This window comes from Triticum dicoccoides, chromosome 4A (assembly GCF_002162155.2).
Source record: "Triticum dicoccoides isolate Atlit2015 ecotype Zavitan chromosome 4A, WEW_v2.0, whole genome shotgun sequence".
Lineage (NCBI taxonomy): Eukaryota > Viridiplantae > Streptophyta > Magnoliopsida > Poales > Poaceae > Triticum > Triticum dicoccoides.
Genome location: NC_041386.1, coordinates 72,614,419 through 72,630,530, shown reverse-complemented (window position 1 = coordinate 72,630,530; position 16,112 = coordinate 72,614,419).

The window sequence follows — 16,112 nt, the reverse complement described above, 5'->3', positions numbered from 1 at the left end:
CATGTCCCTAGTAAGCCTCTAGTTGACTAGCTCATTAATCAATAGATGGTTACGGTTTCGTGACCATGGACATTGGATGTCGTTGATAACGGGATCACATCATTAGGAGAATGATGTGATGGACAAGACCCAATCCTAAGCCTAGCACAAGATCATGTAGTTCGTATGCTAAAAGCTTTTCTAATGTCAAGTATCATTTCCTTAGACCATGAGGTTGTGCAACTCCCGGATACTGTAGGAGTGCTTTGGGTGTGTCAAATGTCACAACGTAACTGGGTGGCTATAAAGGTACATTACAGGTATCTCCGAAAGTGTCTGTTGGGTTGGCACGAATCGAGACTGGGATTTGTCACTCCGTGTAAACGGAGAGGTATCTCTGGGCCCACTCGGTAGGACATCATCATAATGTGCACAATGTGATCAAGGAGTTGATCACGGGATGATGTGTTACGGAACGAGTAAAGAGACTTGCCGGTAACGAGATTGAACAAGGTATCGGGATACCGACGATCGAATCTCGGCAAGTATCGTACCGCTAGACAAAGGGAATTGTATACGGGGATTAAGTATATGAGATCATCATGGAACATGTGGGAGCCAACATGGGTATCCAGATCCTGCTGTTGGTTATTGACCGAAGAGTCATCTCGGTCATGCCTGCATGTCTCCCGAACCCGTAGGGTCTACACACTTAAGGTTCGATGACGCTAGGGTTATAGGGAAAGTATGTACGCGGTTACCGAATGTTGTTCGGAGTCTCGGATGAGATCCCGGACGTCACGAGGAGTTCCGGAATGGTCTGGAGGTAAAGATTTATATATGGGAAGTCCTATTTTGGTCACCGGAAAAGTTTTGGGTTTTATCGGTAACGTACCGGGACCACCGGGAGGGTCCCAGGGGTCCACCAAGTGGGGTCACAAGCCCCGGAGGGCTGCATGGGCCAAGTGTGGGAGGGGACCAGCCCCAGGTGGGTTGGTGCGCCCCCCCACAAGGGCCCAAGGCGCCTAAAGGGGAGGAAGGGGGCAAACCCTAAGGACAGATGGGCCTTAGGGCCCATGCCTGGTGCGCCTCCCTCTCCCCCTCCCCTTGGCCGCCTCCTAGATGGGATCTAGGGGCTGCCGCCACCCCTAGGGAGGGAACCCTAGGTGGGGGCGTAGCCCCTCCCCGCCCCCTATATATACTTGAGGTTTGGGCTGCCCAACACACACGATTCAATCTCCTGTTAGTGTAGCCCTACCCCTCTCACTCCTCGTCTCTCGTAGTGCTTAGCGAAGCCCTGCTGGAGTCTCGCGCTCCTCCACCACCACCACGCCGTTGTGCTGCTGCTGGATGGAGTCTTCCCCAACCTCCTTCTTCCCTTGTTGGATCAAGGCATAGGAGACGTAACCGGGCTGTACGTGTGTTGAACACGGAGGTGCTGTCCGTTCGGCACTAGGATCAACGGTCATTTGGATCACGACGAGTACGACTCCTTCAACCCCATTCTCTTGAACGCTCCCGCTTAGCGATCTACAAGGGTATGTAGATGCACTCTCCTTCCCCTCGTTGCTAGTTTCTCCATAGATAGATCTTGGTGACACGTAGGAAAATTTTGAATTTCTGCTACGTTCCCCAACAGTGGCATCATGAGCTAGGTCTATTGCGTAATTCTATGCACGAGTAGAACACAAAGTAGTTGTGGGCGTTGATTTTGTTCAATATGCTTACCGTTACTAGTCCAATCTTGATTTGGCGGCATTGTGGGATGAAGCGGCCCGGACCGACCTTACATGTACTCTTACGTGAGACTGGTTCCACCGACTGACATGCACTAGTTGCATAAGGTGGCTAGCGGGTGTCTGTCTCTCCCACTTTAGTCGGATCAGATTCGACGAAAAGGGTCCTTATGAAGGGTAAATAGCAATTGGCATACCACGTTGTGGTTTTTGCGTAGGTAAGAAACGTTCTTGCTAGAAACCCATAGCAGCCACGTAAAACATGCAAACAACAATTAGAGGACGTCTAACTTGTTTTTGCAGGGTATGCTATGTGATGTGATATGGCCAAGAAGAATGTGATGAATGATATGTGATGTATGAGATTGATCATGTTCTTGTAATAGGAATCACGACTTGCATGTCGATGAGTATGACAACTGGCAGGAGCCATAGGAGTTGTCTTAATTTATTTATGACCTGCGTGTCAACATAAATGTAATGTAATTACTTTACTTTATTGCTAACCGTTAGATGTAGTAGTAGAAGTAATAGTTGGTGAGACAACTTCCTGGAGACACAACGATGGAGATCATGGTGTCATGCCGGTGACGATGATGATCATGGAGCCCCGAAGATGGAGATCAAAAGGAGCAATATGATATTGGCCATATCATGTCACTATTTGATTGCATGTGATGTTTATCATTTTTATACATCTTATTTGCTTAGAACGACGGTAGTAAATAAGATGATCCCTCATTAAAATTTCAAGTAAGTGTTCCCCCTAACTGTGCACCATTGCGAAAGTTCGTCGTTTCGAAGCACCACGTGATGATCGGGTGTGATAGATTCTTACGTTCACATACAACGGGTGTAAGCCAGATTTACACACGCGAAACACTTAGGTTGACTTGACGAGCCTAGCATGTACAGACATGGCATCGGAACACAAGAGACCGAAAGGTCGAGCATGAGTCGTATGGTAGATGCGATCAACATGAAGATGTTCAGCGATGATGACTAGTCCGTCTCACGTGATGATCGGACACGGCCTAGTTGACTCGGATCATGTAATCACTTAGATGACTAGAGGGATGTCTATCTGAGTGGGAGTTCATAAGATGAACTTAATTATCCTGAACATAGTCAAAAGGTCTTCGCAAATTATGTCGTAGCTCGCGCTTCAGTTCTACTGTTTAGATATATTCCTAGAGAAAATTTAGTTGAAAGATGGTAGTAGCAATTATGCGGACTAGGTCCGTAAACTGAGGATTGTCCTCATTGCTTCATAGAAGGATTATGTCCTTAATGCACCGCTCAGTGTGTTGAACCTCGAACGTCGTCTATGGATGTTGCGAACATCTGACATACACATTTTGATAACTACGTGATAGTTCAGTTAAACGGTTTAGAGTTGAGGTACCGAAGACATTTTGAAACGTCGTGAAACATATGAGATGTTTCGAGGGCTGAAATTGGGATTTCAGGCCCGTGCCCACGTCAAGAGGAAGACCTCTGACGATTTTCTTAGCCTGCAAACTAAGGGAGAAAAGCTCAATTGTTGAGCTTGTGCTCAGATTGTCTGAGTACAACAATCATTTGAATCGAGTGGGAGTTGATCTTCCATATGAGATAGTGATGTTTCTTCGAAGTAATTACCACCAAGCTGCTAGAGCTTCGTGATGAACTATAATATATCAGGGACATATATGATGATCCTTGAGATATTCGCGATGTTTGACACCACAAAAGTAGAAATCAAGAAGGAGCATCAATTGTTGATGGTTGGTGAAACCACTAGTTTCAAGAAGGGCAAGGGCAAAAAGGGATACTTCATGAAACGGCAAATCAGCTGCTGCTCTAGTGAAGAAACCCAAGGTTGAACCCAAACCCGAGACTAAGTGCTTCTGTAATAAGGGGAACAACCACTGGAGCAGAATTACCCTAGATACTTGGTAGATGAGAAGGCTGGCAAGGTCAATAGAAGTATATTGGATATACATTGTGTTAATGTGTACTTTACTAGTACTCCTAAGAGCACCATGGTATTAGATACCGGTTCGGTTGCTAAATGTTAGTAAACTCGAAATAAAAGGCTGCGGAGTAAACGGAGACTAGCTAAAGGTGAGCTGGCAATATGTGTTGGAAGTTTTTTCCAAGCTTGATGTGATCAAGCATCGCACGCTCCCTCTACCATCGAGATTGGTGTTTGCGTTGAGCGTAGACATGATTGGATTATGTCTATCGCATACGGTTATTCATTTAAGGAGAATAATGGTTACTCTGTTTATTTGAATAATACCTTCAATGGTCTTGCACCTAAAATGAATGGTTTATTGAATCTCGATCGTAGTGATACACATGTTCATGCCAAAAGATATAAGATAGTAATGATAGTACCACCTACTTGTGGCACTGCCACGTAAGTCATATCGGGATAAAACGCATGAAGAAGCTCCATGTTAATGGACCATTTGGACTCACTTGATTTTGAATCACTTGAGACATGCAAATCATACCACATGGGCAAGATGACTGAAAGCCTCGTTTTTCAGTAAAATGGAGCTAGAAAGCAACTTGTTGGAAGTAATACATTTTGATGTGTGCAGTCCAATGAGTGCTGAGGCGTGTAGTGGATATCGTTATGTTCTTACTTCACAGATGATTTGAGTAGATATTGAGTATATTTACTTGATGAATCACGAGTCTGAATTATTGAAAGGTTCAAGTAATTTCAGGGTGAAGTTGAAAGATCGTCGTGACAAGAGGATAAAATGTCTATGATATGATCATAGAGATGAATATCTGAATTACGAGTTTGGCACAGAATTAAGACATTGTGGAAATTGTTTCACAACTAATACAGCCTGGAACACCATAGTGTGATGGTGTGTCCGAACATCATAACTGCACCCTATTGGATATGATGCATACCATGATGTCTCTTATCGAATTACCACAATAGTTTATGGGTTAGGCATTAGAGACAACCACATTCACTTTAAATAGTGTACCACGTAATTCCGATGAGATGACACCGTATGAACTATGGTTTAGGGAAACCTAAGCTGTCATTTCTTAAAAGTTTGGGGCTGCAATGCTTATGTGAAAAAGTTTCTGGCAAATAAGCTCGAACCCAAAGAGGATAAATGCATCTTCATAGGACACCCAAAACAGTTGGGTATACCTCCTTTCTTAGATCCGAAAGCAATAAGGGATTGTTTCTAGAATCGGGTCCTTTCTCGAGGAAAAGTTTCTCTCGAAAGAATTGAGTGGGAGGATGGTGGAGACTTGATGAGATTATTGAACCGTCACTTCAACTAGTGTGTAGCAGGGCACAAGGAGTTGTTCCTATGGCACCTACACCAATTGAAGTGGAAGCTTATGATAGTGATCATGAAACTTCGGATCAAGTCACTACCAAACCTCGTAGGATGACAAGGATGCGTACTACTTCAGAGTGGTACGTAATCCTGTCTTGGAAGTCATGTTGCTAGACAACAATGAACCTACGAGCTATGGAGAAGCGATGGTGGGCCCAGATTCCGATAAATGGCTCGAGGCCATAAAATTCGAGAGAGGATCCATGTATGAAAACAAAGTGTAGACTTTGGAAGAACTACTTGATGGTCGTAAGGCTGTTGAGTACAGATGGATTTTAAAAGGAAGACGGACAATGATGGTATGTATCACCATTAAGAAAGCTCGACTTGTCGTTAAGATGTTTTCCGACAAGTTCAAGGAGTTGACTACGATGAGACTTTCTCACTCGTAGCGATGCTAAGAGTCTGTTGGAATTACATTAGTGATTACTGTATTATTTATGAAATCTTGCAGATAGGATGTCAAAAACCATTATTTCCTCGACGATTTTCTTGAGGAAAGGTTGTATGTGATACAACCGGAAGGTTTTGTCAATCCTGAAAAATGCTAATAAGTATGCAAAGCTCTAGCAATCCTTCTAAGGACTGGAGTAAGCATCTCGGAGTTGGAATGAATGCTTTGATGAGATGATCAAAGTTTTGGGTGTATACACAGTTTATGAGAAACTTGTATTTCCAAAGAAGTGAGTGGGAGCACTATAGAGTTTTTGATGAATATATGTTTTTGACATATTGTTGATCAGAAATGACGTAGAATTTCTGGAAAGCATATAGGGTTATTTGGAAAGTGTTTTTCAATGGAAAGCCTGGATTAAGCTACTTGAACATTGAGCATCAAGATCTATAAGGATAGATCAAAACGCTTAATGGTACTTTCAAATGAGCACATACCTTGACATGATCTTGAAGGTGTTCAAGATGGATCAGTCAAAGAAGGAGTTCTTGCCTGAGTTGTAAGGTATGAAGTTAAGACTTAAAGCTCGACCACGGCAGAAGAAAGAGGAAGGACGAAGGTCGTCCCCTATGCTTTTGTCATAGGCTCCATACGGTATGCCATGCTGAGTACCACACCTGATGTGTGCCTTGCCACATATTTGGCAAGAGGGTACAAAGGTGATCTAGGAGTAGATCACCAGATAGTGGTCTAAATTATCCTTAGAGGAATAAGGATATGTTTCTCGGTTATGGAGGTGATAAAGAGTTCGACGTAAAGAGTTACGTCGATACAAGCTTAACACCTATCCGGATAGCTCTGAGTAGAGATACCGGATACGTATAATGGAGCAACAATTTAGAATAGCTCCAAGTAGAATAGTTATTTGAAATGGCTCCAAATGTAGCGTAGTAGTTGCATCTACAAGATGACATAGAAATTTGCGAAGTACATACGGATCTGAATGCTGCAGACCCGTTGACTGAAACCTCTCTCACAAGCATAACATGATCAAACCCAGAACTCTTGGGTGTTAGTCACATGGGGATGTGACCTTGAGTGTTAATCACATATCGATGTGAACTGGATTATTGACTCTAGTGCAAGTGGGAGACTGTTGGAAATATGCCCTAGAGGCAATAATAAATTGGTTATTATTATATTTCCTTGTTCATGATAATCGTTTATTATCCATGCTTGAATTGTATTGATAGGAAACTCAGATACATGTGTGGATACATAGACAACACCATGTCCCTAGTAAGCCTCTAGTTGACTAGCTCGTTAATCAATAGATGGTTACGGTTTCCTAACCATGGACATTGGATGTCGTTGATAACGGGATCACACCATTAGGAGAATGATGTGATGGACAAGACCCAATCCTAAGCCTAGCACAAGATCATGTAGTTCGTATGCTAAAAGCTTTTCTAATGTCAAGTATCATTTCCTTAGACCATGAGGTTGTGCAACTCCCGGATACCGTAGGAGTGCTTTGGGTGTGCCAAACGTCACAACATAACTGGGTGGCTATAAAGGTACATTACAGGTATCTCCGAAAGTGAAAGCACAAGTGCTCCCTAGGTGGTTTTGATAATTGATGACAACATATCTCTTGTTGGACTAACATTTCTATCTAGCATGTTTTAGATAAGTTCAACAATAGAGTGGCATGGACTAAAGGTTGTGGGAACTCCTTCAAGATGCTAAGGACAAAGGATTGGCTAAAGCTTCAAGCTCAAGACTCTTCATTTTACATTTTAGTGATCCAAGATCACATTGAGTCCATAGGAAAAGCCAATGCTATCAAGGAGGGATGAGGTGTTGCTTAATGAGCCTCTTGCTTCATGTGCTTAATGATATGCTCCAAAATCCTCAGCTACTTTCCCACTTCCACATATGACCTAAACCCAAAAGCCAAACTCGGACCTACCGATTCTTTCTATCCGGCGCCACCGAGTTTCACTTGTCATAAGCCACTGCCAAACCCTAGCAGTTCGGTTCTACCGATAGGGATCTCGGTCTCACCGAGATGGGATTGCAAACTCTCTGTTTCCCTTTCGTAACTTTTCGGTCTCACCGAAAGAGCGAATCGGTCCCACCGAGATTGCAATGTAAACTCTTTGTTTCCCTTTTGTAACTTTTCGGTCTCACCGAAAGAGCAAATCGGTCCCACCGAGTTTACCTGACCAACTCTCTGGTTAGCTTATTACCAAACTCGGTCTCACCGAGTTTGTGTAATCGGTCTCACCGAGATTACGTTATGCCCAAACCCTAACCATATCGGTCCTACCGAGTTGCATGTCAGTCCCATCGAAAATCTCTAACAGTCACTAGGTTTACCTTTTCGGTCCGACCGAGTTTGTTGATTCGGTCCCACCGAAATTGGAAAATTGTGTGTAACGGTTGGATTTTGTGTGGAGGCTATATATACCCCTCCACCTCCTCTTCATTCGTGGAGAGAGCCATCAGAACACATACACAATTCCAACTCATATGTTCTGAGAGAGAACCACCTACTCATGTGTTGAGACCAAGATATTCCATTCCTACCATATGAATCTTGATCTCTAGCTTTCCGCAAGTTGCTTTCCACTCAAACCTTCTTTCCACCAGATCCAAATCCTATGAGAGAGAGTTGAGTGTTGGGGAGACTATCATTTGAAGCACAAGAGCAAGGAGTTCATTACCTACACACCATTTGTTACTTCTTGGAGAGTGGTGTCTCCTAGATTGGCTAGGTGTTACTTGGGAGCCCCCGACAAGATTGTGGAGTTGAACCAAGGAGTTTGTAAGGGCAAGGAGATCGCCTACTTCGTGAAGATCTACTGCTAGTGAGGCAAGTCCTTCGTGGGCGATGGCCATGGTGGGATAGACAAGGTTGCTTCTTCGTGGACCCTTCGTGGGTGGTTGCTTCTTCGTGGACCCTTCGTGGGTGGATCCCTCCATGGACTCGCGCAACCATTACCCTTCGTGGGTGGAGCCCTCCGTGGACTCGCGCAACCGTTACCCTTCGTGGGTTGAAGTCTCCATCAACGTGGATGTAGGATAGCACCACCTATCCGAACCACGGGAAAAACATCCGTGTCTCCAATTGCGTTTGAATTCTCCAAACCCTTCCCCTTACATTCTTGCAAGTTGCATGCTTTACATTCCGCTGCTCATATACTCTTTGCATGCTTGCTTGATTTGTATTGTGTATGTTGAAATTGTGCCTAAAACTCCACTCAAACCAAAAAGGCCTAAAAATTGCAACTTTAGCACTAAGTGTCTAATCACCCCCCCTCTAGACACATCTACTTCTAGATCCTACAAGTGGTATCAGAGCTTTGGTCTCCATTGCCTTGGTTTAATCACCATTGGAGGAAGATGGATGTGTCTACCTTAGGGAGTCTTAGACATAGAGTGCCTATTCTTGATGGAGAGTATTTTCATGAGTGGAAAAATGAGATGCTTGTAATTTTCAATCAATATCATTTGAACAAGTATATTGCTAGCCCTTGTGCACCTCATATTGATCCTTTGCATCCTACCCTAGATGAAGATATTGACATGATTCGCAATCTTAGAACTATTGAGCTCATCATTAGAGGATTGCCCAAAAATTTGATTGCTAGTTTGCCTACTCTTAATTGTGCCTATACTATATGGAAATTTCTTGAGGAACGATTTCCCGATCATTCCTTGAAAACTTTGGATGAAATTCTCCATAAATCTATTGCCTTGAGTAAGATGAAATCTAGTGATCCTAGTTTTGGTAATTGTCTATTTGAACTTACCAATCTTAAGCATGCTAAAGGAGATGTTGGAATCATTAGTGATATCATATTCGAAGCTATAAGAATTCATAAAAGTGACCACTTTGATGATCATTTATCTAATGAATTACCCTCTCTAGGAAATGATGAGTCACAAGATCATGATGAACATGGATACTATGATGATGATGATGATAGTAACTTCGATCTTGATGATGCAATGAGACATTTTGGTCTTATGGCAAATCTTCGGGGATATGAATCAGGAGGAAAGGAATGGGTTCTTGATAGTGGATGTACTGATCATATGACCGGAGATGAAGAGATGTTTTGTGAGCTTGCTGAAAATGACGGCCCTCGAAAATATGCCACCTTTGGTGATAATTCAAAGGGTAAAGTGGTTGGCCTTGGTAAGGTGGCCATCTCACATGATAGTTCCATTCAAAATGTCATGCTCGTTGAATCTCTCGGCTACAACTTACTTTCAGTATCTAGACTTGCTGATTTCGGTTTGAATGTCCTATTTACTGAGGTAGATTGCCAAGTATTTCGTCGAGACAATCATAAAATGGTCTTTACCGGTATGCGTAGAGGTGATCTTTACATTGTCGATTTCTCTAAAAAGGCACAACCTAAAACTTGCTTTGTTGCTAAATCCTCAAAAGGTTGGTTGTGGCATAGACGACTAGGTCATGTTGGCATGAGAAACCTTGACAAGCTTATTAAAGGAAATCATATCCTTGGAGTTAACGATGTCATATTTGATAAGGATAGACTTTGCAGTGCTTGTCAAGCAGGTAAACAGGTTGGAGGAAGGCATCCCGTGAAGAACATCATGACCACAAGAAGGCCACTCGAGCTACTTCATAAGGATCTTTTTGGTCCCAATGCCTACAAGAGTCTCGGTGGAAATTCTTTTGGTCTAGTTATAGTTGATGATTTTTCAAGATTTACATGGGTGTTCTTTCTTAATGACAAGTCGCAGGTCCAGAAGATCTTCAGAAACTTCGCTAGGAAGGCCCAAAATCAGTTTGACGTGAAGATCAAGAAGGTTCGGAGTGACAACGGAACGGAGTTCAAGAACGCAAATGTGGACACCTTTCTTGACGAAGAAGGGATTTCACACGAGTTCTCCGCTATGTACACATCTCAACAAAATGGAGTTGTTGAGAGGAAGAACCGGACGCTCATCGAAATGGCAAGAACGATGCTTGATGAATACAAGACGCCGAAGCACTTTTGGGCAGAAGCGGTTGAGACAGCTTGTCACGCAACAAATCGCTTATATCTTCACAAGCTACTCGGCAAGACGGCATACGAGCTTCTCACCGGTAACAAACCCCAAGTTGGATACTTTCGAGTATTCGGCTCAAAGTGCTACATTCTTGATAAGCATCATCGTTCAAAGTTTGCTCCTAAATCTCATGAAGGTTTTCTACTTGGTTATGGCTCAAACTCTCACACTTACCGTGTCTACAACAATTTCACCCGAAAGGTTGAAGAGACGGTAGATGTGAAGTTTGATGAATCTAATGGCTCGCAAGTAGAGCAATTGCCAATTGATGTAGGAGACAAAGACCCTTCAGAAGCAATCCAAGACTTGTCCATTGGCAAAATTCGTCCAACGGAGGTGAAGGAGAGTACTTCATCCGTCCAAGTGGAAGCTTCTACTTCACGACAAGGTGAACCAAGAATCGACACGGAAGCATCCACAAGTGGGACACACCAAGATGAAGAAGACAAGGAAATGCATCAAGACGAACAGGAACAACCTCTTTCTCCACCACAACAAGAGAACGATGACGTCAACAATGAAGAAGGCCAAGAAGAAGAACAAGATGAAGAAGATGTTCAACGAAGACCCAAGCAAAACCTCTCACGAGTTCGAGCAAGAATTGCCAAAGATCATCCCGTCGAGCAAATCCTCAATGATATACAAACCGGGAGAATCACTCGCTCAAAAACTCGTTTAGCTAACTTTTGTGAAAACTATTCATTCATCTCTAGCATTGAACCTATGAAGGTTGAAGAAGCATTGGAAGATCCGGATTGGATAAACGCTATGCATGAAGAGCTACACAGTTTTGAGAGAAACCAAGTTTGGACATTGGTTGAGAAGCCCGACAACAACCACAACATCATTGGTACCAAATGGGTGTTTCGCAACAAGCAAGATGAAGATGGACAAGTGGTTCGCAACAAAGCACATCTCGTCGCCTAAGGGTACACACAAGTCGAAGGTATGTACTATGGTGAGACATATGCTCCCGTTGCTAGACTTGAGTCCATTCGCATCTTACTTGCCTATGCTAATCACCATAATATCGCCTTGTACCAAATGGACATTAAAAGTGCTTTTCTAAATGGTGAAATAGAGGAGGAAGTTTATGTCAAACAACCTCCCGGCTTTATCAATCCTAAGAAACCAAATCATGTTTACAAACTTCACAAAGCTCTTTATGGTCTTAAACAAGCTCCTAGAGCATGGTATAAATGCTTGACCAAGTTCCTTATTACAAGTGGTTTTGAAATTGGTAAAATTGATTCTACTCTTTTTACTAAAAGGGTTAATGGAGAACTATTTGTATGCCAAATTTATGTCGATGATATCATATTTGGTTCAACGAACCCTCTCTTTAGTGAAAAGTTTGGAAAGCTAATGTCAGAGAAGTTTGAGATGTCTATGATGAGTGAACTCAAATTCTTTCTCGGTTTGCAAATCAAGCAAACTAAGGAAGGTACATTTGTCTCTCAAACGAAGTACACCAAGGACTTATTCAAGAAGTTCAATATGCAAGAATGCAAAGGTATGTCTACACCCATGCCTACTAGTGGACATAATGATTTGACCAAAGATGGTGAACCGGTTGATCAAAAGGTTTATCGCTCTACGATCGGTTCATTGTTATACCTATGTGCTTCACGTCCCGATATTATGCTAAGTGTGTGCATGTGTGCACGATATCAAGCTGCTCCTAAAGAATGTCATCTTAAGGCTGTGAAAAGGATAGTGAGATATTTAATCCATAGACCAAATTTTGGCATTTGGTATCCTAAGAGGTCTTCTTTTGATCTTGTTGGCTATTCCGACTCGGATTATGCCAGAGACAAGGTTGATAGAAAGTCCACTTCAGGTACTTGTCAATTTCGTGGTAGATCTCTTGTGTCTTGGTCTTCCAAGAAACAAAACTCGGTATCCTTATCCACCGCCGAAGAGGAATAGCCGCTGGTTCATGTTGTGCTCAATTACTTTGGATGACCCAAACTCTTAAAGATTATGGGATTTATGTGAAACATGTTCCACTGCTTTGTGACAATGAAAGTGCTATCAAAATTGGTCATAATCCTGTACAACATTGTCGGGTGAATTGATCCACGAACACCTATGGGGCCGGCGGACCGGGCCCCTTTCGATTCGGCGGGGGGCGGAGATCGCACGAAGAGCAGATCGAGGCGAGGAACACGAGCAGTTTACCCAACTTCGGAGCTCTCCGGAGAGATAACACTCCTACTGCTGCTTGTCTGGTTGTATTATCTGGTGTTCTTGCTCTCCAAAGCGAGAGTGTGATGTTCCCTGGGCTACGAATGAATCGAAACCGACTGTCCGAACCTACCAGCCGAACCCCCTCTACGTTGCGCATGGGCCTCCTTTTATACGCTAAAGGGGTCACCGACAGGTGGCAACACAGAGGAGGGTAAAAACGTAAAAAAGCGAGGTAGTTGATACAGTTGCTTGTATAGTGCACCCTACCTAACCCTGATGGCAGGGGACAAGGGCATTAAATGCCCGTCTGAGTCGCCCGAACAGTGCAGAAAAGGACCGTTTGGGGCGCCATCGTTCGCCACGATGGTGATCTTGTCAGCTTCGCATGCCACCGCGCACTGCTTGCTGCACAGCCTCCCGCCACGCGCACCCGCAGAGGCCCCAAGAGCGACACGTTGGTGGATGTGCTGGAGCGTAGACGCAGAGTGGCCGCCTGCCGCGGCAAGCACCTTGCCGCTGTCGTTATCTTCGCTGGGCCCAGAAGCTCGTCGCGCACCGGGCCTTGGTGTACCTTGTTTAGTCTTCCCGGCAAGCTCCTCTTGCCGGGGCCTTGCTGCCTTGTTGGAGCGCATGGTGCGTCGCGGCAAGTTCCTTGGAGCGCCTCGGTTGGCCTTCCCGGCAAGCTCCTCTTGCCGGGGTCTTGTCTCCTTAGCTTCAATACTTTGTTCTTGGATGGCTCCAAGGGAACCTTGGGGGATGTTGGCGTTCGCCCGGCAAGCCTTTGCCGCGGGGTGCTGCAACTGCCCGTGCACAAGTTCGGGGTACTAGGGTACCCCTATTCTAGTACACTGACAGGAGCCCCTGGGCCTGGGCCAGACACGGTGCTGAGCGCTGTTGGGCCAGGCCCAAGACAGGGCACGGGCACACGCGGGCACGGGCACACGCAGGCTGGGCCACGCCAAATCTTGTTCCGTATTCACCGCACTCTCCCATAACGGCACGCGTTGAATGCGGCATCGTGGGAGAGATCGTGGGTGGTTTTTTATTTGGAAGGCCGAAACGTCCGCCCCGTCCCTCTTTATAAGCAGAGGAAACAGGGGCAGTTCGTTCCCCCTCGTTGGTTGCTGCTACTCCTTCTTCACAAACTCCGCCGCTCCCCCCTTCTTCCCGAAGCCGAGAGAGCAGCGTTCCGCCCCCCCCATTGCCACCAGCATCACCACGCCGTCGACCTTCCCCACCACCTTCGCCATGGCCCCGAAAGCCGACAAGGGAAAGGGCATGAAGTCGGCCGAGGCACAGCGGCTCGCGGCGCTGCGGAAGGAGCAGGCGATCTTCACCCCCTAGCTCGGCGTGCAGGAGCTGAGGGAGTACTTCTACCTCTTTTGGGCGACGGAGACGCGTGCGCATCCGCGCACGAGGGTACTCCCGGCCGCTGCCTCGGAGTCGGCTCCAAATGGGTACCCGTTCTTCCCGCTATTCTTCTATTGCGGGCTCTGCCCGCCCTTCTCGGAGTTCTTTTGTGACATTATGAACACATATGGCTTCCACCTCCTTGACTTCACCCCCAATGCTGTCCTGACCATGGCAGTTTTCGCACACTTGTGCGAAAACTTTGTCGGAGTCCACCTTAGTGTAGCCCTTTTCCGCCATTACTTCATGCCTCGGGTAGAGAGAGGAGAGCCGCTTGCCGGAGGGATTGCTTGGATCTCGAGAGTCGGCAAGAAGGATGCGTACTTGGAGGGTGAGCTCCGCAGCAAGTGGGAGGAGTGGAGAGCGGAGTGGTGTTGGATCATCGAGGAGGATCCGCAGCCCTTCACCGCCGTGCGCCAAACCCCAATAGTGCGCGGCAATGACTGGAGCAACGTGGCCCCGGAAGACGAGAGGCTGAAGATCGCCATCACTAGGATTCTTCGCCTCAGGCTTGCCGGGCTCACCGTAGGTGCTGTCGGGGCAGATTTCCTCTGCCACCGCATTGCCCCCTGCAGGAGAGGAGGAGGCCCGCCTGGGAATTCAAGAATTCGGCGGACATCATGAGGCTGCGGCCGGGCCTCAACTACAACTTCACCGTCTTGGTGTTGGATGCAATGCTCTTGGAATTATTCAAACGCGACCCCCAGCACCCATTCACACTGCCGAGGGGCGTAGTTCCTTTGTGCAATAACTCTTCGCTTGACCGGATCCGCGCCATGATGCCGTTGTGCGATTCACATGGCATCGTCTCAACTTGGCAAGAGCCTGCGGATGACGTTGTGCGAGCGTTCTTCGACACCTTGGAGGAATTGCCGGTCCGCACTAACGAGTAGAAGAGCCTTACCCGTGACACCACCGACGAGGAGCTGCAACTCATCGCTACTAGGGCGGAAGAGGCTGCGGCCGCAGCTGCTGCGGGTGTGTTTGGGTTTACTGTGGAGGAGGCGGAGGCTGCAGAGGCGGCAAACCTTGCCGAACGCGCGGAGTTCATGGGCGAGGAGGAGCCTGCTGGTTCCGAAGCCGAGTCGAGCGAGGCCGGCGAGGAGGAGGCTGAGCCTTCAGAGAGCTTGCCGTAGGCGGAGCCCCCAGCCCCGCCAAGGAGGCGCCTTCGCAGGGCCGGGGACGCAGCGGGGCGGCAGCCGGCTCCACAGCCACCGAGCCGCACGACGCGCTCTACCGCGACAAGCAATGTTGCCGCGGGAGCGCCTCACGCAACAGCGGCAACTGGAGCGGGATCTTCCTGGGCCACCGCCACTGCCCCCGCCAAGCGGGCAAGGGATCCTACTCCTCCACCTCGCCGCACCGGAGGAGGGCCGGACTTCGATCTTTCCGCGCTCAACTCCGACGAGGAGGAAGAAGAGTGAGTTTCTTTGGTTCCCTTATAATCCTTCAATCTTGCTGTTTATATCTTGCATCTGACTTGCTCCAATCTGGACTCTTTTCTTTTCAGAACACTGGCCCAGAGAGCGGCGAAGAGGGCCAAGGCCGCGGTGATCGTCATCGAGGATGACCCCATAGCGTCGGCAGGAGGTGGGCCCGGGACCATCTTGACGGACCCGGCAATCACCCCTCGGAGCAGCCCCCAGCGCAGCCCCCAGCGTAAGTTCATAGTTTAGCCTTCTGCTGTCGGGCGCGCTTGAGTGCTTTTTCCTTTGTTGATATCTTGCTTGTTCACTTGTGCAGGAGCAGAGCAGCCTCATCAGGAGCGCCCAGAGGCCGGTCCCGAAGCGCCACCTGCTTCGACTACGCCGCCAAGGGAGGAGTCCCCGGCAAGGGAGCGCTCTCCAGCAAGGGGGGACTCTCCGGCAAGGGACGACACTGCTGATCCTGCGGCAACCGAGGCCGCAACTGAAGATCTTGGCGCAGGTAATCCACTTGCCCAAAAAC